This window comes from Ischnura elegans, chromosome 2 (assembly GCF_921293095.1).
Source record: "Ischnura elegans chromosome 2, ioIscEleg1.1, whole genome shotgun sequence".
In the NCBI taxonomy this organism is placed as follows: Eukaryota; Metazoa; Arthropoda; class Insecta; order Odonata; family Coenagrionidae; genus Ischnura; species Ischnura elegans.
Genome location: NC_060247.1, coordinates 65212504 through 65239584, shown reverse-complemented (window position 1 = coordinate 65239584; position 27081 = coordinate 65212504). Strand labels below are relative to the sequence as shown.

The following is a 27081-nucleotide window of genomic DNA, read 5'->3' as shown; positions in this document are numbered from 1 at the left end:
AGATTTTGGTTGGGCGAAGAATGGAGAAGGTGAAGTGGACGGAGAGGAGGAAGAACGACTAAGTGATGGAATGATGGGTGAGGAGAGGCAGCTTTTGGGTGAGATACGGAGGAGACTCTAGGTATGGATGAAGCGAGTACTTAGCGGTAAGGAGATGTTGAAAATAGTGTTAGAGGGTAGAATGCTAGGCAAACGAGGAAGAAAAAGGAAAAGAATAGAATTTTTAGATAGAGTAAAAGGGAGTAGGCCTTATTGTTAATAGGGTGGTTTCCTATTATTTTTTTATTGCCTAAATCGAAAGATTATTACTCCTGGAGTACGTATTTCACGCTTTTAGATTTTTAAATGACGATATCTATTTTTCGCGACTAAATGAAAAGTGAAAATTTTCAAGCGCGCGAAAACGCGACGCTTAAGTATGAATGTCGGGAAGTCTCTCCGCGTGACGTATTTCTGGTTCCCCCTCCCGCCCTGCGAGGTGACCTTGAGGCGAGGCTTAGCGCTGATACGACGCAGGCTGCTAGCGGCTAGCCTAGTACCCTGCTGGCTGGTAGCGCTTGGCTTAAATAAGGATTATTAATAACTTATCAAACGAGGAAAACTTTCCGACCTTAGCCAGTTTTAATAAGTGATTGTTAAGACATGTTTCCCTGAGCTCTGCGCCTCATGCATGCAATGGTAACCTCAGACGACGTATAACTCCTATCTTCTCGTATAGAAACTATGTCCCTGTGACGTCACGTGGAGTGGCATCGCATGGGCGCCAATCTGGGCCTTTTCAAATGAGGATAAAAATGGACCATTGCCATTCGTCTAACCCGGTATTTCTAAAACAAAATAATTTGTATATTATGAATACACTAATGGTGGGTAACGAATCGCAATCAATGCCTTTCGTTTTCTTTGATGAAGGAAACCACCCTATTGAAGAGGGAAGTGTTTAATGGAAAGAGAGGCTCCCGGAAGTCTTCTTAAGTACTCCATGGAAACCTACATTAATCGATAGAATACTTCGATAATAATGAAGTGTTATTTTCATGTTTCAATGTATGTCTTTCATTTGAGTGTGCGAAATTTCAACCCGAAATTTCTGTAAACCAGCCGGAAGTGCGTTGTAAAAATAATGTATCTCAGCAGGCCCAATGCAAACATATTTTTCTTTTGATAATATGCATGCTAATATTTGCCGATGACATAGCCGTTATAGCAGAAACAGAGAAGGATCAGAAAAATATTCTGGTTAATATGGGTAGGGTATTGGGTAAATGTCAGTTGAAAAATAGACAAAGAGAAAATCAAGATATTAGTATGCAGCAGAAGAGGATAAGTCAAGACTAACATTAAAACAGGGAAGCAAAAACTGATAGAGGTGGATGAATTTGGTTATTTGGGAAGCGAGATTACTAGTGCCTGGAGAAGCAAGAAAGAAATTATCAGGAGAATAGCCCAGGCGAAGGGAGCATTCCACCAAAAGAGAGAAGTGCTTACAGCGGGAAACTTAAATATGGAAGTAAAGAAACCTGGTGCTACAGAACAATGATGAAATCAAATGGATCGACCGAGTTAGTAACGAGGAAGTCCTAAAAGAGTAGTAGAGAAGAGAAGCCTCATGAAAACCTTAATAAGAAGACGGAACAACCTTATAGGCCATATCTTGAGACATGATGGCATGATGAAGACAATCGTCGAGGGACAAGTGGAAGGCAAAAACGGAAAAGGAAGACCTCGAAAAAAATACCTGGAACAAGTAAAGAAGGATGTGAAAGAGAAGAAATACGTAGGCTTGAAAAGATTAGCTGATAGAACTAAGTGGAGAGCTGCGTCAAACCTATCCGAGGATTGTTGACCAGTGATGATGATGAACCACTTCCAAGGAACTACTTGCTAATTTTGTCCTCCAAAATCCACGGGTCAAAAATGTTGGACTTCGAAGCGGAGCTTTAAGAAATCGCGCACGGCGAGCGGACGTGATGCGTCTGACCGCCGAGTCCACGACACGCGGCCCAGCGATAGCGGGAGCGGTAACGGGGAAGTCGGTCCAATTTTACCCTTTAAAAAATCCCGTCCCCAAAGAAATCACGGAGCGGGGCCTTGACCTTTCAACTCTATTTTATCTTGGCGGCTAAAATTCAATTACTCGGTCGATCGATTTGGCCCGGTGCGGTTGCGGGGTGGAAAGCACGACTTGCCCGAAATGTTGAAGTTTCGACTCCCGCCGACTACGGCGTGATCTCGACGTGTTCACGTGGACAGGTTAGGTTTTAGGCGTGAAAACACACATTTGATTACATTCGTTGTTCCAAATGCGAAAGGTAATAGTCCAATACACAGGGTCAGGGCCGGGGTTTTGTCTGGGGGAGCAAATATCAGTTTGCCGCTTCCCATCCTACTCCCGTCACCTCCCTCTCTACCACAAAAATATAACATAATACATCTGCAAGCTATTTTTTTAGATGCAGTTGTTAAAATTACACACCGTATGTTTGCTATTGAGAAGTTTTGATAACATTTTCTTTAATAATTTATAAAATAATATTCAATGTTAAAATACTTTTTAATAAACTTTTTCTAATTTTGAAATCTGCCGCCCAAGACACGTGCCCCATCTGCTCCGCTCTAGGTCCGAGCCTGTAAAGGGTTTTTCTAAATCAGCGGTTCCCAACCAGTTTCACACATAGGTACCCCTTGGGAAGGCGTGACGAACCAGTTGGGGTACGCCCAAATTAATCGGTAATGGCTGACGCCAGGAACAATGTATCTCTTAACCAGAAAATATGTATACATTTTATATGGGGTATTTAAAATAAAGTTTCTATTTAAACAATTATTTATTGCAAAAATTGTCACCTACCCGTAGTTAAATTATTTAAAAAAATATGCACGTTAAAGTTTTGGGGATAAAATATCAGTTACATTCATATAGAGGGGTACGGGAGGAAAAAAGGTTGAGAACCGCTATTCTCTATGATAGAACTATTTTCAAAAAAACGAATGCATTAATTATTATGAATTATTGAAATTATCAAATTAGTTGACATCATATGTTATGAAAAAAACTTTGAAACTTCCTCTATTCATTAGTGTAAAGCTTGGTCGTTTTGGATTTGTACATGGATAAATAAGAGGTTTTGAAAATGGGTCCATCATTTACATTAACCCTGTATTATGCGAAGATTTCATATCAGTTTGATACAGGCCAAGCTTTATAGTTTCAGGTGGAAAGAGAAATAAAGTTCGGTGTCATAGGCCACATTAAATTTCCATGTTAATGAGCAACTTAAAAGGAGCAAAATAGCAATATCAATACTGCGGATAAAATGATAGGAATTTAAATAATTCAGAGTTATTCAAATGTTCATCACCACATGATCTATCTACCAAATATTTCCTTATTAATTTTCTTCTATCATCGTTCTTAGAGTGTCATAATTCAGTTATATGTCGTAAAGGAAAGATTTTCACCCATTTCTAAGACAACATTCAAGAATTAGAGTCAACGCGCGTGGAAGCCCTTGGTAGGAATGAAAAACTCGTTGAATGGTTATATTTGATGTGTCCTGTGATAAACTATATTCCCATGTCACATGGTCTGAGATGTAAGAAATCAAACCCAATTCATTGATGTGTTATCCTCCAGATATTTGCCAGAATTTTTTAGAACAAAGATCAAATTAAACAAAGTAACACATCAGTAGTGCCTCGGCAGTTCATATGCCTTCCATGTATGAATACCTTCCAGGTATATAAATATACTCATCCATAAACTCAATGGCATCTGTCTTCAAAATACTGACGACGAGTAGAAAAGCTGGATTCATTTTCACGCTTATTGACTTTCGGTAGAAGAAAGATTGCCGGCTAGAAATTTACCCTCAAGCATTAAACTGCACAAGCCCACTAATAAAGTACGATAAGTGGATAGAAATTTCCATCGTAAATACGTTAGCTTCGCTCGAGGGTACAGCGACATAATGAGTTCAAGGACTAATCAATCGCAGCCTTGACCAAATAATGGCAGAAAAGATTGGTGGCAGTACCTACACTTCACAGCATCCAAGGCAAGGCCCTCAAATCCTCTTCTCCCGTCTATGAGTGGAGAACGTTCGAATAGAACCTAGTTCGAGGCCTGCTGCGGGGGAGCATTACTAATCTCTCATGACACACTATTGAGTAAAAAAAATCCTCTGGAGCTCCTCTAATGGGGATTCTCGCTGAAATGTGAGTCAGCGCCCTCGGTAACTATAACTAGGTTTACAACCCTCCCACAAATCATCATCAAGCCTCAACTCTCCACTCAATTCTCCTATTGGCTAATCTTTTCACACATACGTATTTCTTCTCTTTCACGTCCTTCTTCATCGGTTCCATATATTTATTTCGATATCTTCCTTTTCCGTTCAAACGATCTACTTGTCCATTGAGGATCGTCTCCATCAGGCCATCATGTCTCAAGACATGGCCCATAAGGTTGTTTACTTCCGATTAACGTTTTCATGAGGCTTTTCTTCTCTCCTACTCTTCTTAAGACTTCCTCATTACTAACTCAGTCGATCCACTTGATACTCATCATTCTTCTGTAGCACCATATTTCGAAGGCCTGAATACGAGTACAAAAAATAGATTCATTTTTATGTTCGGCAGAAGAAAGTACACCGGTCCGAAATATATCCCCTAGCATCAAACTGCACCAGTTCATTAATACATGATAGTAAGTGGATATAAATCTTCATCTCAAATACATTAGCTTCGCTATATAACTTTAATGTCTCCGCTGCTGTCATTGTCCATGCCTCACTTCCTTAGAGAAGCAAATTCTAAATGTAAGTTCTGATAAAAAAATTGAGATTATTCTCCACAAAATAACAAAATCATCGCTTTTACTTTTTACCATGTAGCTCATGATAGGAAATCAAGCTGCTCCAGCTGGAAAGATAAAAACTGCTTCATATTTGCATTCAGGCTCAATTGTTTGGCCAAATTTATGTACATTCTGACTTACTTATGAAACATATTCAAATAAATCTTAATAAAAAACTTTATTTCAGAGTTGGCTATGTCTGCCATGTGTTACAATGCTAAAATTAAAGATTGAAAATACAATTTTGAATTTAAAAGATTTCCGAAATTCATCGAAGTAGAATACAAGGATGAGGAAAAATCAATGGGAGATGGTAATAGGCAATAGAAAAGAAGTGGAAAAAGAGAATTGCGAAAATTCTCACTCGTGGCCCTCCGTCATTCCTCTTACAACCGTTACGTCAATTCACAAGACCTTAGGATAAAAATGCACACTTTCATTAGTCATCACGTGCCTTTCATAACCCAGATCACACGATAATTGTACTTCCACCTTTGGCTTTCTTAGTTTTGTCGAAATGGTATAATGGAAAAGATTACATTATGTTTAAAGGAATGCAAACTTGGATATAAAGTATCGACGATCAAAATCCAAAGTTACAAAGAGCAAAAAATAGATTGGTCGGCAACTACTAGCATAGGCTATTGGCTCCTGCTGGGGCCAAGGATTGGAATGAAATTAGAAAAGAAATTAGGACCGCACCAATCATAAGATCACGAGTACCAACTATGTTACCAATACTGCATAAGTTCGAGCATACTACAGCAGCCCTGTACCACCTGATAATTCACCTTAAATAATTCCAAGAAAATATACTCGAACTAGCGCAAGCCCAAGTTTGGTGTTATTTAGGCTCACGATTAGCAAAATGGAAAAGGCGAGGAATATTGTGACCTATTTCAGAATTTCCAGAAAGTCTACCGTTTCCACAAATACTAGGCCCCTCCCCGATTCATCAAAGCATTTGAAAAAGATTATAACCCTTCTGTAGCATACTATATAGCTACTCTTATTCGTTTTTAAATGTATTAATGATAATCAATTATCTACACCCGGATACTCCGAAATATCAACTTCGATTTTCAAAACCGAATCCCTAAATATTTGAGAGAGATATTAGTGCATTTCCTGAAAGTTTTGTAACCTGGGATCCCAGGGAAAGAGCTACACTTCCTGAACTAGCTCAATGACCTACATGCGGATACTTCAAAACATAAACTCTGATTTTAAAAACCGAACCCTAAATATTTGAGGGATATATCAGTGCATTCCCTGAACGTTTTGTCACAGGGAAAGTTCTATACTTACTGAACAACAAAAATTAATGAATGCCATTTCCTCCATCTCCTTCGATTAGAATGTTTCGCAAATACGCTCCACGAAGCAGAACGGGAATAGTGCCGTATTCGATGAAGCGGAAGGTTTACTTGGCAATTTACTCGTTCATACGTAAGACGCATGACACGCTCAATGGTATTCCTCTCGATGCATTGATTACTGGGAAGAAACTTAATGGCAAATGGCCGACTATTACTATCAAAGACCTCGCCCAAGCGCATGGCGTCAATTGATTGAGGATGCAGTAAACCATTACGCTGGAGACTTGCAACACTTTCCTCCACAGTCATTGCTAGGGATACAAGTTTTTTTCGGTGTTCCCAGAGCTCAATTCCAGCGAAGGTCTCTGCAGTAGCGCGTCAGACTCCTTGCTTGATAATCTTCTGAGATTCTGAGAGGACAAGAATTATTCGAAGTCGGAATATAATTCAGCACTGTGGATGGGCTATACTTCAAAGTAAATTCTTCTGAGTACCTACATAAGAGAAGTGGAAAATAAAAACCGAGTCCTATTCAAATTTAATAAGACTATATTCCTGTCGTTAGTTCTGTACCTAGCGCTCGGGTATCATTTCACGAACTGAAAAAATATTCGCGGATCTTCATCGCAAAAAAAGCACCTTGAAAATTATTCACAATGGGGGTCACCTCAGAACGATATCGCAATAGGGTGGTTTCCTATTATTTTTTATTGCCTAAATCGAAAGATTATTACTCCTGGAGTACGTATTTCACACTTTTAGATTTTTAAATGACGAAATCTATTTTTCGCGATTAAATGAAAAGTGAAAATTTTCAAGCGCGCGAAAACGAAACGGGTAAGTATGAATGCCGGGAAATCTATCCGTGTGACGTATTTCTCGTTCCCGCTGCCGCCCTGTGAGGTGACCTTGAGGCGAGGCTTAGCGCTGATACGACGCAGGCTGCTAGCGGGTAGCTGAGTACCCAGCTGGCTGGTAGCGCTTAGCTTAAATAAGGATTATTAATACCTTATCAAACGAAGAAAAATTTCCGACCTTAGCCAGTTTTAATAGGTGATTATTAAGACATGTTTCCCTGAGTTCTGCGCCTCATGCATGCATTGGTATTCTCAGACGATGTATAACTCCTATCTTCTCGTATAGAAACTAGGTCCCTGTGACGTCACGTGGAGTGGCATCGCATGGGCGCCAATCTGGCCCTTTTCAAATGAGGATAAAAATGGACCATTGCCATTCGTCTAAACTGGTATTTCTATAACGAAATAATTAGTATATTATGGATACAGTAATGGTGGGTAACGAATCGCAAACAATGCCTTTCGTTTTCTTTGACGAAGGAAACTACCCTATTTATGATAAGAATTCGGTAGATGATAGAGAAAGTGAAGATGAAAAAAATGTCTCACTGATAAAATGTTTGTTTCTTTCCTGGTGGAAAGTAAAGGTAAAGATTAATCGGGTTGTAGACCGGGTCAGGTCCTCCATGTCTCCTTTCAACGTTTCGATAAGCAACTAGCCCATCGTCTTCGGGGATTCAGGAATCCAATGATGTTAATTAAAATGTCTCCCTCCTTGAGTCATTTTCTCATAAGCATAAAACGAGATATATTACAATATAAAGGTAATAATGTATTAAAACAACAATTTACTTCGCGACTATATTTCATTAACCTTAGATGTAAACAAATTTTTTTGCATGATTTTCTACTTCCCTTTAATGATCGCAGCACCGTCATCGAATTGTGGCGGCAATTTTTAAACTAATCTCCATATTTACTTCTAAATTCTGAATGAAAATCGAGATACATTTCCAATCATACTAAAAGTGTAAGAGTATTGCATTTTTCTGGTACAGCTTTTCATTTTCCACAACTAACTAGTAGTTTTATTTTGTATAGTCGCACGTTCGAGCCCTATGTTTATACGTAGTAAGCGATTACGAAAGCCGGAGTTAAGCAATTCCTATTTCTTTATAACAAATAGACTGCAGAACCGATAGATTTTAGATGTTTTTTTCCACGTACAGCAAGGGACAATATTATCTACTAGAGTATAGTTTGACTCGAACTTGGGAAAAGTAGCTGTGCATGTATGGTTAATCACTTAGTATAATTGTCAATACTAGCTATTTTCATGAATTTATTGTCATGTTATAACTCATGCATGAATCACTTACTGCGCTAACTTTTCGCTTTCTATAACTAATATTTTTATTTTGCTTGGTACCATGCTCGTGTCTTTAACAGTCTCCTAGTTTCTGATCTGACCAATTGTCGTTGACCTGTGCCCAACAAGCGAGCGCGTTTCTGATTAAGACTACAATTATTGCTGCATGCCTGGTGTGGAATAACCCAGCACCGCCCACCCTGGTGGTGACTTGCACGGGACCAGGTAGATGCACAAAAGTAGGAGACCGATCGAAAAAACGAAAAAAAACAAGGCTTTCTTTATTTTTCAGACGCCATCACAAACGGTTGCAATTTAAAATCGGTAAACGCGCTCATTACGTGAAACTGATTGAAAGAAGGACGACCATACTCAATCAATCGGCAACAGCATTCCCCATCTTAACTGGTCACCGTCTAATTACCATATCCCATTCAAAAAGAAAAATATGCGCCACGGAGATCATTCCTGTTAGGGTAATGGCTTGTTCCCACGGAACATGATGAATTACTAAATATTTATTGCGATTTTCCGCCAGGAGCCAGGGCTGGCAACGGAAACGAAACGAAAATGTTTCCTTTCCATCCGGAGCGAAACAAAAACACGAGGCCTCGGATTAGATTCGCCCCCGCATGAAATTAATATCACCAAGGAGTTTAGTTTCGACCCGGAACGAAACTTTACTCCCGAGAACGAAACTGAATTAATCGATACTCCGCTGCTCATTGTTAGGTTTCGATCCCATAGATTGAGTGGAGCGGGATAAGAGGGAATAGTTTCGACCCATTGCGTTTGACATACGTGTAGAGAGGTTAAAGCATTGAGGTTAAAAATCAAATGGCCAGTGTGCGTTCACCGTTCTCCTGTTAATGGTAAAAATATGAGTACCCCATGCATCTAATGGCGGTGGGCCGAACCTCTACTTCATTCAACTATATTTCGTACTAGGTGTATGGGTCGAAACTTAACTTTTCGAAGGTGAAACACGTGGTTCCTCCGGTGTAAAACGGTATCTGTGTTTCGTTTCGTCCCCGAGTTCTAATATAGTTTCGACCCGAAGTAGTTTTGACTCCCATTTCGTTTCGACCCTGAGTTTAGCTCCCCGGGTTTAACTTCTACATTTCGCTCACCGGAATGAAACTATTGTAATTTTACTGGTTTTGACTTTCGTGCAGTTCCAATTGTCATCCCTGGTTGAAGCTATTTTCACCAGAACGCTCGCGTTTGCGGCAACGCTCGAATGCGAAAGAAAGCTCAAGGCGGATGGAAAACAGGGTGGTTTCCTATTATTTTTTTATTTCCTCAATCGAAAGATTATTACTCATGGAGTACGCATTTAACGCTCTTAGATTTTTGAATGAAGATATCTATTTTTCGCGATTAAACGAAAAGTGAAAATTTTCAAGCGCGCGAAAACGCGACAGCTAAGTATGAATGCCGGGAAATCTCCGTGTGACGTCGTTCTGGTTCCCGCTGCCGCAAGTGAGGTGACCATGGGGCGAGGCTTTGAGCGCTGATACGACGCAGGATGCTAGCAGGTAGCAGAGTACCCTGCTAGCAAGTAGCTCTTGGCTTAAATATGGATTATTACTACCTTATCAAACGAAGGAAACTTTCCGACCTTAGACAATTTTAATAAGTGATTATTAAGAGATGTTTCCCTGAGCTCTGTGACTCATGCATGCATTAGTAATCTCAGACGATGTAAAACTCCTATCCTCTCGTGTAGAAACTAGGTCCCTGTGACGTCAGGTGGAGTGGAATCGCATGGGCGCCAATCTGGCCTTTTTCAAATGAGGTTAAAATTGACCATTGCCATTCGTTTAAACTGGGATGTCTAAAACCAAATAATTTGTGTATTATGACAACCCTAATGGTGGGTAACGAATAGTAATCAATGCATTTCGTTCCCTTTGATGAAGGAAACTACCCTATTGCCAGCTACCCAAAACATAGAAAACCTTCCGCAATGTATACAAATACTGTATCTCCATGGAACAATGTTGCTCATTGCACGTCGTACTAATTCTCGCAGCTTTCAGTCCCTGCTGACGTCTCCAAGGCTCTCCTTGGCTTTCGCGCGCTCTACTGCATCTATTGAAAAAATCTACCAACAGGAAAAGTAGTTTTGGTAATCCTGAAGTTATTTGTCTTCCCGTGAGGCTACTTATTAATTTATACTAATAATTTAATATATATAAAAATAGTTTTAAAAACATTTATAATGCATAAATAATTACATCACAGGGAATTTAACGTGCTAGTATAGTTTACGTCAGTAGCGTATGCAGATAATGTCTGTGGGAAACAGGAAGAGGTTAAGATCATGTATGTTTCCCTCTAATTTTAAATTAACCCTTACTATGATGTTTGATATATATCTGAAATTGAAAGAAAATATAATTTAGTAAGTACGATATCACGATAAAATGGTTAGGTAGCACTACAATTCTAAGTGGTGGACGTTATACAGTGAAAACGCTTAACATTGTCCTCATTTCGTAGTGGTGGGATGAGGGGCGGGCTAAACCTGAACCCCCAAGATAATATAAATATAAAACTTCTGATTCCATCTTTAGATGATACGGATGAAATATAGATTCTCAATCAATAATGCAAGATAAGTAAAATTTCGCTATACATTTCTCTCGTCTCCACAACGACAACCTTACATAGAGCTGAGCCGTACCTTTACGGAATAAGGTAGTTTCCTTCATCAAAGAAAACAAAAGCATTGATTGCGATTCGTTACCCACCATTAGTGTATCCATAATATACAAATTATTTCGTTTTAGAAATACCGGTTTAGACGAATGGTAATGGTCCATTTTTATCCTCATTTGAAAAGGGCCAGATTGGCGCCCACGCGATGCCACTCCACGTGACGTCTCAGGGACCTAGTTTCTATACGAGTAGATAGGAGTTATACATCGTCTGAGATTACCAATGCATGCATGAGGCGCAGCGCTCAGCGAAATATGTCTTAATAATCACCTATTAAAACTGGCTAAGGTCGGAAAGTTTTCTTCGTTTGATGAGGTATTAATAATCCTTATTTAAGCCAAGCGCTACCAGCTAGCAGGGTACTCAGCTACCCGCTAGCAGCCTGCATCGTATCAGCGCTCAAACCTCCCTCAAGGTCACCTCACAGGGCGGCAGCGGGAACGAGAAATACGTCATACGGATAGATTTCCCGGCATTCATACTTAGCCGTCGCGTTTTCGCGCGCTTGAAAATGTTCACTTTTCATTTGATCGCGGAAAATAGATATCGTAATTTAAAAATCTAAATGCGTGAAATACGTACTGCAGGAGTAATAATCTTTCGATTTAGGCAATAAAAAGATAATAGGAAACCACCCTATTCTACGTTCGGGGAGTCTGGTTGTGGGAGCCAACTGGTCTCGGAAGTTCACGAGAGAGCAAAACCTCTCTCTGCTATGGAAGACGTCAGCACAAAATCCACTTGCGTCACAACTGGAGGTATGTGAGTTATAAGAAGTTAGGTCATGACTTGACAATACATGATATAGAGAATAACAGTTGGCAATGACAATAGACAGTTGAATGTCGTAACATTTTCACAAATAGCCGGCGATTAAACGCACGGTAAATTCCAATAAAAAGTTCTCAACTACGACGGCAAGCGGCCACCGGATGATTACGAAGGCACATCCGGGGAAAGAGGATATATATAATCCTCTACCTCCCGAGTTTTTTGTGCGATAATATCTTCAAGGTGCAACTCTACGGTAGAAGATCTGGAATTCCACGTAAGATGTATCTGAAAAGTGGCATCACTCGTAAATCTGTTTAAAATGTGAATAAGGAACAAGGAAAAAACGATTTAAGAGGCGAAAGTTTCAATTTCTAAAGCGCAATATTTTTCCATCTGATTAATAGGGTATATGAAACAATAGAAAACAAACTACGAATTCCAGTCTCGAAGAGGTCAAACTAGATATTTGCCAGAATATTGTTAAGCATACATAGTTGGTCTGATGAATATATAGTTATAATATATAAAATAAAGAAGTAGCTATTTTTACCCTCGACATTCATGCAGTTGTCCCCGAAAACATCAATACGGATATAAAGAACGGAATAGCACATAAATAAATGGGTATTATCATTAGATGGCCATCTTCTATCAAGTATATAGCCTTGAATATTTAATTAATAACTAATTTTTTTCACTATAAATGGCACAGCACCGTTTTTCGCAAGTATAGTTCTACATACTAAAATATAAGTACAAGCTTAATTCAGTGCATTGCCAACAATTATATTTTTTTTAATTTCCAAAAAGCCTGTCTCATTTCACCTTAATTGAATTCTTGAATAGGTATACATTATATCAGTACAAAAATCAAAGCAAAACAAATTGATTGGGGTTTAACCAGATGGGGTAGGTCGAAGTAGAAAAAATGGTGTGGCAAAAATTACTACTATTGGGAAATCCTTAAAATTAGAAATTACACTAAACGCTTACGGTTTGAGCAACCAACTTCAGTAAATGCTTTAGGTTATGTCACAGGTGGATAAAATAAACCCTACTAATGCTCAGAAGCTAGATTGTAATAATAACAGGTATCAGTAATTACAATGATATTTCGACTTACTTATACAACAGCAAAAATTGTTAAAACATGCACGAAAATCCTTCACAAAGGGCCAAGCAGTGTTTTGCGGTTTACCTGCAAAGTTGGAAAAGAAACAAATTAACATTAATTTTTAAAAATATATTTTCACAACTTTATTAACAATAGAAATATCAATAATTTTGTGTATTATAATTATCTACACGAGTACTAAAATATTTCGTAATCATTCACGATCAGAAGACTAAATGTTGAAGAAGGCTTCCGCGGAGTGTTGCAGTAATCATCTTCACACGACAAACCGACCGATCAGAACGCATCTTTCCAACACAAAGGCATATTTAAGACGGGAAAAAACTTGCATCCAACTCTTTAAACTTGAAGACGCCTGCTGCAACGCCGGGGAAACTTTCCTCACGAAGATGAACCGACACGGAGGACAACCCGGAAGCCAAGCCGCGTCTACGGGAGACTAATCCTTATAGTAAGCAAATAGAGTCCAATGTTTATGGAAGGAAACTCAGAGAAGAAAATTTTGAAAATATACAAAAATACTCTTCCTCGCTAAAATAGCGGTTAAAATCAGCTGGAAAGAAAAAAACGACGTGACGTGGGGGCTAATTATTATTTAGTCCGTATTTGGAGAGAAAAGTAGATTAATAAAAATAAGTTCGAAGCTATTACGCCGCCACTATGCATCATTGAGCTCATGGGCTATTAAGGTGAACTTAAGGCCCATCGTAAGTGTGGATAAATTATCACGCTCTGTTTGCATTTAAGATCTTATGCCCGAGACATTTAGGGATGAAATACTAAGTCAATGGTTATGACGAGAAGATGATTTGTGGGGTAAATATAGAGTAACTAATTTGTTTCAACCCTTTCAGTCCGGGAATAAATCCCTTGATCCTTGGCGTTCATTTGTATTCCTTTATATATTCAAAAAGAAGGCTAGTTTTCTCTACAACATTACGAAAACGCTGCTATTGAAAAAGAGATAGGTATCTACTATAGTGTGTTTCTTGTGCACCAATTTCCATTTGAAAAAGCACAATATTATGTAAAATATCAGCATTAAATAATGTTTGTTTCTCGGCAAATGTTTTCTTATTGCATATTTTCTTATTGTGAGGAAGAAAAAGAGAATGATGTAATTAGGATGATAAGTATTCATTTATTTTTATTATTTTTTAATCAATAGTCAATATGACATCGTAATGGTTTCAGGGTGGAAGACATTGTAATTAGACACAAATAGGTAGATATTGCCAAAAAGGCATTTTCCAAGTATAAAACATATTGAATCCATTATTATTATTCCAAATATTTTCCATTCATTTGGAATTTTACATCCAAAATTAGGCAACCAAACGCAAAATTGGAACTTTTATTCCCTGATTTCAAATGATCCAAAGCAGAGTTCCGAAACCTTCTTATGTCGGCGGGTCGAATTTTATTTTCATTTCGCTGCGGGTTGCATTCTCGAATGGGCGAGGATACATTGGTTGCAAATACTGACCTATTGCCGAGATATCTTTAAAATTACAGTTAGTCGATCGAGCATAAGTAATGTTCTCTCTAAAAACGTAATTGTATTGCCGGAAACATAAAATTATTGATTGTCATTGGTTGTCTGGCCGGCATAAAATTGTTCGGGGCATCATGCGGCCGATCCCTGGCCCTAAAACGCATAAGTAATTACTTGACCCGTTAGTTTTAGCCTTCAGGTGAAACTATATGCAGTATGTTTAGTGACCGGGAAACCCGGGGCAATCGGGAACTGTGAGCCAAGTTTTAGTCCCTGGCATTTTGCATGAATTTTTGCTCCCACCTGAAATTCCAAAATATTTTATTTCAAAGCCATTTCACATAAAATTTTGCCAGTGCAACTTTCATTTTATTTACATTATGACGAATATCCTGAGGTGCCGAGTGAGACACCCGTATATTGAGTTTAAAATTTCTATTACTAAGTGTGTAGAATACTATAATAATTAAGTCTGTAAATTATGATAGTAAATAATACATAAATATAAGCGTTCTTAGGGGTGTTCTGATAATTTAATTAAAATAAAAGAGTTAAACAACACAACGAATTCAATTCAATGTCCACTCTATTGTCGTTCTAGCCTGAATGAATGTTTATCTATTTTTAAACGTAAAAACTTCATAGCAACAATGCAAACCGATATGAAAAATACACAACAACCAATATAAAATGCAAACACGATAAAAATATTAAACAATAAAATCAAAACGGTAAAAACTAACCCATATAATAATGAATTGAGAAGCCATAAATATAATCGCTGTAATCACGTAATGTTAACCTAGACTTTTGTTAAATTTCCCTGGAAAACCTGAGATCACGCATGAATTTTTTTGCTTTGATTGGCTGGACACACTGTATTTAGCAATTAACGTTACATTCCTTTTCCTTCAACTTAAAATGAAATTAAGACGAGGTAAATGGGCTGTATTCCTAGAACAGAAATAATGGAAAGCAGGATTTCTGCATTGCCTTCTGGTCATCAAGCTATTTACGAGGGGTAAAAGCGATCGGCTGAAATAGGAAGCACCCAGCAAGGACCCACGATTGGTGTTCATGTTATCCTCTCGCCACTATAATGGGCAAAATAGGCTTTAGGCCAAACGGGATGAAGGCACGCTAGCCAAATGGGCCCAGCTGGCATTCGGCAAACACGTTTAATCCCTTAATTAAGCGATTACCATGGCTTTGTATGGGATTAGTTTGCATGCCGCAAGTAACCTGCATCCTTAAGCGAGACAAAGTTCCCACTAATGAGATTTCCGCTCAGGGATATGCATTTTTTCATTTCTCAGATTTCGACATCAACCCCATGAAGAATTCGGGAGATTAATGTCACGGCATTGACATAAATATGGCGAATACATCTTCGTAATTAACAGTCATTATTGCTCTTATGCTATTATTGCATTATTGCTATTATGAAAAATAATTAAACGAAAAACAGTATGACTACATAAATACTAGAATTTGATTATTTATCAGTTTATTTACTTATTTATTCCCATATCCCTGAAAATCGCACATATTGGCCATATAACATTGGGGTGTTTAACAAATTTAACAATTACACGTTACGAACAACCATGCTCAGAATAGGGGCAGCCTTCGCAGGCGGGACTCGAACCCGCGACCTCTTATTTGGCATGCGAGGACTTTACCCCGCCGCCACCGAGATATCTAGTTGTTTTAAGCGCAGTTAAAACATCTGCTTTCATACTCGAAAACGAATTAAATAAATACGCAAACATTCATCCACGACGACATAAAATTGGCGTAGTCATGAATGCAATATCTGCATCACTTTCGAATAGATATTATCGATGTAGAAATCAAAAATTGAAAAACAGTGAGCCTTGGTGAATAGCATTCCTGGAAAAACCGAAGGATTAATGTAATGGCGCCTTAAATCAAAGTCTACCACTCATTTGTGGTTTCCTTACAAACAGTTTCTCTAGTGCTGTTCATCCAAGTGTGACGAATATGTGCTGATATCGGGTAACATCTAAATTGCAGCCATTCTACGCTGAATGGCTTTCCACTGCAACACGATTAGTTTCGAAAAACAGCAAATGTTCAGGAAGAATGATTTATAATAACAATGTTTCGCATGCTAAAACATATACTTTCACCTTCTACATCAGATAAGTGACCTCAAAATGAAGATCTCGAGATCTTAAAACTTTTGAAAAAAGACTTATACAGGCTCTTTTAATGCGAAAAGCTGTTTACTAAGATTTTCTGTGGCTGGAAGAGGTATAGAATGTTGCCAAAATAACCATTGCATATACCATCGCACCATATAATAATGGACCGGTTGAAGCACTTCACTACACTATCTTTTTCATTTTTTCTTAATTTTAATCTAACGATGTATTTCTAATCACTTTTACTTCCAGCATTTCAAAATCACATTCATCCGTAACATTCTCAGCTTGTCTCCTGCCTTACGCCAATCGCTCAGATATGATATTTCATGACATTACATATGATAGCCATCCCCTTCACCCGCGCATCGCGGCCAAATCAACGAGGCTTGCACTCTCTATGGTAATTCAGCTGCCAAGTTAATGACTCCTTTGCCTCTCTGCGTCGTATATTACTGAATTCATATGCGAAATTCACTGGAAATAGCGAAGACTCCTGGTGACGATGATTTTGCCATTCACGCCCAAGCCTAAAATCGCCCTCACGGTATTCACTCCGAAATGTGTATTCATTTTCTCAAATATATCCAATCATTCATACCTAACTAATAGCTAATAAAATCTGTTCGAGAATACGGTAATACGTGTCTATTTCTTCTGACTCGTCACAAATATCCTGCAACTTGATTTTGTGCTGTTATGGAGAAAATACCACCATTTTATATTTTGAGCACATGATATACGATTTTACTATTACGCATAATATATTTCTAAGTGTACTAGTTTAAAATACAGCTCAGTATTCCGCAAATATGCCGAACAGGTCGTTAATAGCACGAACACGTACGAGGGGGTTGGAAGCCTTGAGGTACAAGTGATTTTATTTTTCAAAACAGAGCTAGGTATAGAAATAAGTAAAGAGAGCAAACGATATCATATGGATATGTACTAGCGCGTTTAATTTTCCATTCGATGTCAGCACAGAATACAGGCTCACTCGTATCTCTTGGACACCAAGTTTTTTATATATTTATTCTATCAATTTCTATACCTAGTTCTGTTTAGAAAAACAATAACATGCACGCCTTCGCTTCTCAACCCCTCATATTATATTGGTGCAGCACGAGTAAGTATTCATGATTGTCGGTCCCCTACTTTACAAGCTCTATCCCAACATTCAGCTCATCTCCAGTCTCAGTATGTGTTCCATTTCTCTCCACATGCATTCAAGCAAGATACAAAAACTCATCCTTTAGTTCTACCACACGCTACCAACCCTCATTATTCAATTACTGATGTCATTCTCCTAATAAAAGTGTCTTCAACGGTTTTGAATGCGATTGCACTTCGGAGTGACGATATAGCATTGTACAGCCTGGTAAACGCTGTTAAAAATATGCTGTCTTAATGTTATATGATGTGTGTGAAAATACTGATCTTTCATTGAAACTGAAACTTACAATTTATATTTGGTTTTTGAGGGCTTACTATGAAGTCGGTACTTGAAAAATATTTACTTATAATGTGAAGCATACTTTTCACCATGTATAGTAAAATACTCCCAAGGATGAAAATTAAACACACTCAAAATTTTGTTGTATGATTAAGCTACTATTCACCTTAGTCAAAGATAACTCCACTCCTCTGTTGGAAAAGAAAAGGTAATGCAAATGATATACGGTGTATAGAACTTATATCCCGCTTGAAAGCAAAAAATGATAGTTTTACGGTGGGTTAAGAATACTATTTTTGGCGGAAACCAGTTTATTCCACAGTCAATCATCTTGGGAAGGAAATTTGTCGTTTTTAATATGGTGTAGTGCATATATGTAAAGTACTGAGAAGATTTACATCTACATTAAATTTTTAATTGATTATTGAGAGATGATTTGCATATAAGTTTTTTTCTTGTTTTCCACGGAAGAGTAGGCTGAAGGGTTTAGTCGAGCGATGTTTTTTCAATTCTTAATTTTTGCGTGAAACAAGCAACTTCATACGCAGCAACGTGCAAAGTTTAACCAAGGGTGAAAATTACCAAAAAATTGATTTGGCTATACCGGGACACAAACCTGGATCTCCATATTGCCGGTCATCTAAACTACCAGTAACACCACCAATCCATCTTCCTCTACGGCCTCGGTAGCGGCGGGGTAAATCCTCGCCTGCCACACAAGAGGTCGCGGGTTAGAGTCCCGCCGTGGTAGATTCCCCCTGTCCGGGGCATGGTTGTTCGTGTACGTATAGTTGTTAAATTTGTTGAATACCCCGATGTAAAATGGCCAATATGAGCTGTATTCGGTAGTTTGAGAATAAAATAAAAATAAATACGGTGGATTTCAGACTCAATTTCCCGAAGAAGGAGTTGCCGGCTAAGCCAAACCAGGCATAATTTTTTCATCGAATAGTTCACCCTAAATGCAAAAAGTTTTTCAATCACTTCCACGTGCACAGAGTTAATTTTTACTCTTTGATAACACTGAGACACGAAAAAAGTCGCGGCCATACCAGTGACTCGCGTCATCCCCCTTGATTTTTTTTCTCTATCCGCCACTGGTCAGCCCTCGCGGCTCAGTTTGTTTCCTAAAGAGCAAAGTCTATGTGAATTGAATGCATCTCATCTCATCTCGAATGTACGTACGTTTTTCATTGCAGCGGGGAGTTCATTTCTTCGAAGGGGTCATTTTAATCAGGAGCCACACCGTCCGTATGCGAGAGAGATCCACGCCCGCCGGCAACGAGATGCAGTTAACGAAGTTTATGGCCATTGACCCACACCGTCCACATCTTAGCCCGTCCTGCGTGTGTACCTCCTCCTTCGAGAGATACTTAAAAGAGTGCTGCTCCATTTCGTTCGTGTCTGACGTTACTGAGTCGCTCGATTTGCTTCCGCCGATTAATATCATGCGAGAGGAACTACTACTCATTACTACTCACCGAACGGTAGCGGATACAGAAAAAACTCAAGGGGCTCAATATCTTGAGCTACCTTTACTTTTATCGTAATAAAAATATAATGAAGTCACATGCACAGTTTGTGAAATCTTTATTTAAACTGATTTAATAAAAAAGAAAATGCCACTTTATGATACAAAAAAGTTAAAATAGTGGTCCTGCTTTTTTCGGCAAATCGAGCGGCCCCGCAAGGGGGGCTTTTGAAAAATAATGTCTTTTTTTCCACGATCAATAAGAGATTATAACGGCAGCGATGAAACTCATAAATAGATTATATGACTTGTAGCGTAGCCCCTGCTCCCCCCATATGTATCCGCCACTGTCACCGAATAGGAGGGGAAAGGAGTGTAAATATACACGGTGTTTGAGGAGGAATCTGTAATACTTCAGGAGGTGGTTGGGGAGACAATTTTAAGAATTTTTCATCCATAAACAAGGGGTCGCAACTTCTTAGTTACTGAAGTATGGCAACGCAAACATTTTCCGGATGTATTTTGCAGCTACCATTAAAACGGGTTTTCTTTGCTATCCAGCCTTTACGACATTTATTTGATACTCTGGATTTTAATGGGCATTACATAATTAAGTTTGGACGAAAATGTGCGATTATAATTGTCCAAAACAAACATTCTTTGAGCTTAACTATACGAGAGCTTTGAGGGAGTATCAACAAAACGATTATGCAATCTCACCCAATTTGAGAGTAATTCACGAAAATGAAAAGGAGACTTCGCTGCTTTCCACAGATTTATTTCGTCCGTACGACATGTTTCGAACCATAGAGGTCATTATCAAGTACCCAGCACCTTCCCCTCTCCTCCCCTCCTGACACCCACTCCTTCAATGAGTACAACATGTTCGCTTAAAATTCGGAATTTTTGTACTTGATAATGACCTCTTTTTATTTTAATTTGTACTTGATAATGACCTCTATGGTTCGAAACATGTCGTACGGACTAAATAAATCTGTGGAAAGCAGCGAAGTCTCCTTTTCATTTTCGTGTATTAATTTCCTCATAGTTGAGCCTAATACAATTGAACGAATTGAGAGTAATTCTTTCAGTCAATTGAAGGGTGAGGTTATATTGCCCTTACATGATGCTTGATACTTATACTGAATTATGGTAACGAAAACATTTTTGAATGCATTTTGCAGCTACCATGAAAATTGTTTTTCTTGGGAATCCAGCCTTTTCGACAATTTATCTCAAAATGGGAGAGATATAGCAATCATATTGTTGACAATAAATTAAATCTCTCTTTTAATTAAGCTCAAATATTAATTCTTTGAGACAATTATAATCGCCTATCTTCGTACAACCTCAATTATTTGATGTCCTTAAAAATCCAGAGTATTAAATAAAATTTCGAAAAGGCTGAATATACAAGAAAAATCGTTTTCATGGCAACTGCAAAGTGCATCCAAAAAATGTTTGCGTTGCCATAGCTCAGTGACTAAAAAGTTATGACTCCATGTGTATGGACAAAAAAATTGTTAATATTGTCTCCCCAACAACCTCCTGAAGTATTTCAGATTCCTCCTAAAACATTCTGTAGGTACACACTGTCCCTTTTAAGGAGGTTTCAACGAAAAAAGTCTTAAAGTTATTTCCTAATTCTAATCACCCCGGAAACAGCACCTCGTGCAACGGAGATGATGTATTTTTATATGGAAAGGTTCCAACAAGTTAGATCTATGTCGTACTATTTCTAGAACGAGTGTGGCATATTAGATGAAATTATTTCTGCATTTATCAGTGGAGTTCAAAATCGCAAATCCCAAAATATACCCACATCAATGGCCGGTGCCTCAGACTGGGAATAACTCGCCATTATTGGAACACCTCTTCGAAGACGTCTTCCTTTTCATCAAGATTCGTCCTTCACTCTCTCCCCATTCCTCTTCCCCACGCATTAAAAATCGGACAAAGTTCCTTTGAATAAAGGACCTGATGGTGTAACAACCGAAATCGGTCGTAGAATTTTATAATAAACCAAATAAAAATTTGAATGGAGTGGCACATTAACGTTCTTTTTAGCCTAATATTGATTTTAAACCACGATATAAGATGAAAAAATCTTTTTTTTTACACGCGCATATTATTTTTTGTGGATCACACCGTCGCAAAACTACCCCCTCAATACGTTTAAATTCCTATTAATTGCGGGCAAAATATTTTGCGTCAAATTGGAGTTCGAAGCGCGGAACTTAGGTTTAATAACAGTTTCTACATGGGTCTTTGATTTCCAAAGAAGCAAAATAAAAATGCTAGCGGCATAGAAGTGGTAGGAGCTGGTGGTCTTAGTTTCGTCCTGATTGGTGATGATCTTGGCCAAGAATCCTAGACGAATTTTTCTTGATACCTTTCACAAACAAATATAGTTTCGTTGAGGCAGTCATAAGAACAATAATTTCTTCATTCTTTTAATTATATCACGAAACCTATTTAGCACAATATTTACCATGAGTCCCCCTACTTAAATATATAAATTAACTATTGATTATGATAAATAAGGTTTGTTTCGTATCAGAAGAAAATCATCTGATATTTTATCACATGAAGCCCGTAAGGTTGGACTAAAGGCTGATTTTTCTTCTGCTTTGTCCTAACTGATAATCCTTGAACGTCAATTATGCAAGCCATATTATAGTCCCCATTGGGGACTCCCCAATGGAATTAAAGGTTCGTTTATCCATTGGTCATGTTCGAGAAGCTCCAATGGATTGAACGCCCAAATATTTCTGTCAAGGAACAAATAATTACATGAAGTCCTATCCTCACATTTTGGATTTTAATAAAATAATTACGAAGGATTTTAAACTTGTACTGTCAAGAATAATCTGACGCATGAGTAACTTCGTAGTTAAATTAAAAATGGTGGACTCGTGAGTGTCGAAAGACTCTAAGTTCCTTTCGACATATTTCCACAAATTTGAAACCAATTAAGCCCCTCAATTTTCAGAAAAAATGTTCATTATGACTGCGGACGTCAGCCATTTAGACATGAGGGGAAAAAAAGAGACCTTGGCGGATAAATTATAGAATTCATTTTTTTGCTAGGCCAACTGCTTTCCTAAGCTTTCTCTTCTAACTACATAACGACGCATTTCAATGAAGATCCAGTCAATGAAAGCACCGACGCTAGAAGAGCAAAAAATATGGGTACCTTGAAACTTTGAGACGTTCTCCAATCAGAGGATAATGTACCGTGAACTTTTTGTGGATATGACGTCAATCGAGAATGGATATGAGGGAGTGCTTTATGCTCTCACGGAAGGTGGGCGAGTTGCACGAAAATGATGACCTTGGCGACAATTTAGAAAACAGCCTCGAAATGTGGGTGGCCCAAAACGAACTGCTATTCTCATAAGCTTTTGTTGCATGATATCCGGCGTTGGAGATTATAAGCAATGAGGCAAAGCGTTTATGAACCCCCACGCAAGGGGCCCATATTATTTTGGCGGAGTAGTATCATCAGCGGCGAACGTAAAAACAGGCGTGGGGAGAAATAAAGGAAAAGTGACGAACGTAATCTTATTCATTTGAAGAATCGCATTTTCTTATCTTTTAATTTTTATATCATTTTAAATACTAACCGACATGTCTTATATTAAAATTATTTAAACTAAACATGCATTAATCATGTTCACCTCTTCCAAATATTTAATCAATTGATTGAAAAAAGAATTCAAAAGAAAGGAGACATCTTTAAAAAATATTAGTTGCGGAATGACGGTTAAATGTAATGAAGTATTGTTCTCTTTATCACTTCATGACATATCAGTTTAAGTCTCACAGATAGGTATATATATATTGAAAATATACAGCGTTAACTCCTTTCTGACGTTTCTTTGTGCAATTTACACCATCGTCAGGGTTCAGAAACATCAATGTACAGCAATGAACAACTTCTGCTGACATTATGTAATATTTTTAGCAGAAGGTGTTCAATGAGTGTTCATTGCTGAAACATAGTGTTCCTGGATATATCTCAGCCAATGGCGTGTGTGCGTGTAAATTACACACCAAAATGTCGACAAGGATTAATTATTCGTTTTAAATATCGTGACATATCCTAGAGATTTAACTTGGAAATGAGAAAGATTGGTTTGGGATGAGGATTCAGCGGAGAAAAAAATTGAGATTTTTTAATGCACTGATTTGCCCCAAAAGTGAAAAGTATTTTTCTGATAAAATATACCGAGACGATTTCCATCGAGGTATGCGTCAAATGGTTTCAGGATGAGCACAGCTTAAGTTCCTCCTCTCAACACGATTCCTTGATCAACTCGAACCGATAATATTCACTTCGAACGTGATAACAAGTTTCGTGATGACGTTTTCCGTGGCAATGAGAAACACCACTGTTACGACGAGGACTGAGAATTCATTGCAATAAGACAACAAAACAACTATGCTAATGAATACAATGGACTTATCTAAAGCAAAGATGAGCTAAACAAAATGTCATCCATCATAGGTCTATTAGGAGCTATTTCTCGATGTCAAATTATTTACAAGAGTAAGCATAGGATATCTGGGACTCAGGATTCACAATTATCTATCACTAGAATTTGCAAAATTGTACTTTCTAGGGTGAAATGGCGACAGCTTAGTACATTTGTAAGAATAACTGAGACAGAATTGCAATTACAGAGTTGTGACTGATCCGAGGTGACACAAAAACGATGAATTCATCTCCCTATTTTTAAGAGTAACTGCACAACTCGAAACCATTTTTCTCCGGGCGCGATAATACCAATATTTCTTATAGCCTCTTCTCTGGGGAGTCTCGTGGAGGCATTTAAAAATGCTTCTCGTAATGAAAATAGTAATTCTATGCAAAGATAAGAGTCTCTTCCCAAAATAAAAGGTTGAATGAATACCCTTTTGGATGGATTTTCTCACATTAATAAAATTTTTAAGCCAAAGGTTGAAATTCACTCTGCGACAGTTAGAGGCATGTAAATCATATTTTGACGGCTTGCATCCGCTATCGTTATACATTTCTGTGACATCTGTCCTTCTTGAATGTTTCCAAACACGTTTTAAACAGTTCACTTAAGTAATGCTTCAGCACATCTGTGCCAATATACCGATAAATAGACGTCTTAATGCAGGTATGAAATGAACATTCCTCGTATTTAGTATCATTATTTTACTCATCTTATCTCTGTGCAAAGTCACTTTCCACTCATCCAAAGCCAAAAACTCATGCATATTACCCTTCAGCGTATAGATACTACTTTTTTAATTCATTTAATTACCTTCTTTAACTTGAATCCCATTTAGACTACGTATTGCAAATTCAATATCATACGTTGAAAAATACCGTCATTATTTTAATATTTAATTTTGGTAGACATGAAGATACTATGCCTAAATACCTAAACTAACAATTTAATTTTTCATATCTATGAAAAGATTTTTCAGTCACATTGAATAAGAGTGATACTTTTAAATATTTAATTACACCTGTGTAGATCAAATGGGAAGTAAATGTAGAAAGAAGTAAATATTAAATAAATTATAGACAAAGGTGACATTAAAAATTGCAAGGTGGCTGATATTCCAATGCCATTCTTTTCAGGAACTGTCGCACGGAAAGGGTAGCTGAAACGGCTAACTGTGAGTAAAATATAATGTTATCCTTATAATTTAACTTAAAATACTCTAACTCATTATTTTTCATTACTTTTGATTATTTAAAAAATATAAACCTTCGATAAATTACAAGTTGGCATATCGTTCTTACAGCAGAGGAAAAAATTAACATTCATTTGAAAGCGATAATTACCTGCGTGTATCGGTCACTGGCTTCTCACAATGGAACTATTTAACAGTCATAAATATTGATTTCGATGCTTTTTATATTAATTCTATGAGAATGAAGGTTGGTGTGCGCATAGTTCTGTAAAACCAAAGGTCCATAGTTTAATACCCGGTCCAGTTATTTTTTTTCAAAGGGTCCCGGATAGCATATTGGTACGAATATTGTCCCGAAAAGAAAGAAGTTCAGGACTAGATTTAATTGTAAGTGTAATACTATATTTTAGGACCCCGAAGAGCCTCTGATTGTATTCGAGTAAATTTGTCTGTAGAAAAAATACAAATGAGGCCTAGAGGAGTTTCCCAAAGTGCCAGTAAACAAGTTAAATTGATATAGACTTCATTTGATGACGTTAGACTAAAGTCTCATGTGACACCTCCAACGGAAGAGATATTTATCTGTCATGACGGTCAGATAGCGGTCAGTGGTTAATAATTTCGCTACTCATGGAAATATTGGAAATTAGATGCTCATTTTTTTACTCGGAGATGACCGCTAGATGCAATGTGCCAGAGAAATTATTCCATCACCTAGCGCTAGATGTCTCGTCCGTGGGAGGTAGTTCGTAACTTGTCATGTAGGATGGTTGCCTTCCCTCATCAAGTGAACTGAAAATCAAGGTACAATGTTGGCACTTTCGGAAACGCCCTTAGAAGTCCGCCTCCCGGAGTAAGGAAAATTATTAAGAAAACATAATTATCGCAATCTGAATAATTTTATCGTGCCATGATTCAGGGGAAGGCCGTGGCATTCTACGGTATTACGTCGTAATGATGGGGAGAGGGTTAAATTTAATTATAATACATAAAACATCTAGAGTAGAGGCTTTTGAAATGTGGTGCTATATAGATGAATTCTGAGGATGAAATGGATCGTCCGAGTTAATAATGAGAGAGCCCTTAATAAGTAGGGGAGAAGCCTCATGAAAACCTTGACATGAAGAGAGAAAAACCTTATACGCCATATCTTAATGGTCGAAGGACAAGTAGATGGCAATAATGGGAAAGAAAGGCTTCTAATGAAATGTATGAAACAGGTAAAGAAGGATGTGAGATAAAAGAATTACATAGGAGTGAAAATATTGGCTGGTAGGAAAATTGAATAAAGAGATGCGTCAAACCAATCTGAGGATTCATGATCAGTGATGATGATGATATAAAATATCATGAAATATCCATATCGATGGCTAAGTTCTAACAACACGTATCTCAAAATTTGGCCGGTTTGAGACAGGTATCTTAAACAAAGTGTAATGACATTAAAAATTAAATTCAAGCAAAAAACAACTCTATATATGCAAAAATATGCTTCTTTTTCGGTTTTATGAATTTTTGGTTTTTAATTTAAGTGTACAATGCAATTTTTGCATTTTTGCAATTTGTACATTATGCAATTTTTTCAGAGTAAAGAGAAATATCGCAATGTTGTAACTAGATTATCAGCTGATTTTTTTAATTGTTCCTCAGCATCGTACCACTGCATTTGATAATTCATTTTCAGTTGTTGGGACAAGGCTATGGAATGGTACTCCAGAACCAATCAAAACCGCAAAATCGCTGATGTCTTTTAAAAATCTAATGTTCACTAAAATGCTATTACAAGAAAAAATGTAATTGTACCAATATGCCACTATATTCTGTTACAATTTATTTATTTTT

General features: G+C 37.7%; 2 protein-coding genes across 5 annotated transcripts in view; one reads left to right on the top strand and one right to left on the bottom strand.

Annotated features, from left to right (window-relative positions):
• LOC124153880 (leucine-rich repeat-containing protein 15-like) overlaps positions 1-27081 on the top strand; it is a 299604-nt gene that overhangs the window by 114297 nt on the left and 158226 nt on the right. For both annotated transcript variants that reach the window (XM_046527265.1, XM_046527264.1), the window contains exon 3: positions 25184-25221. The gene's annotated coding sequence lies outside the window, so the exon portion shown is untranslated. The remainder of the gene's footprint in view (positions 1-25183; positions 25222-27081) is intronic.
• Positions 1-27081, bottom strand: part of LOC124153879 (sarcoplasmic reticulum histidine-rich calcium-binding protein-like) — a 267667-nt gene that overhangs the window by 123997 nt on the left and 116589 nt on the right. The window contains exon 1 of one of the 3 annotated variants that reach the window (XM_046527263.1): positions 12965-12986. The exons of the other annotated variants lie outside the window; for them this stretch is intronic. The gene's annotated coding sequence lies outside the window, so the exon portion shown is untranslated. Of the gene's footprint in view, positions 1-12964; positions 12987-27081 lie in introns of those variants that run through there. 3 annotated transcript variants of the gene reach the window in all.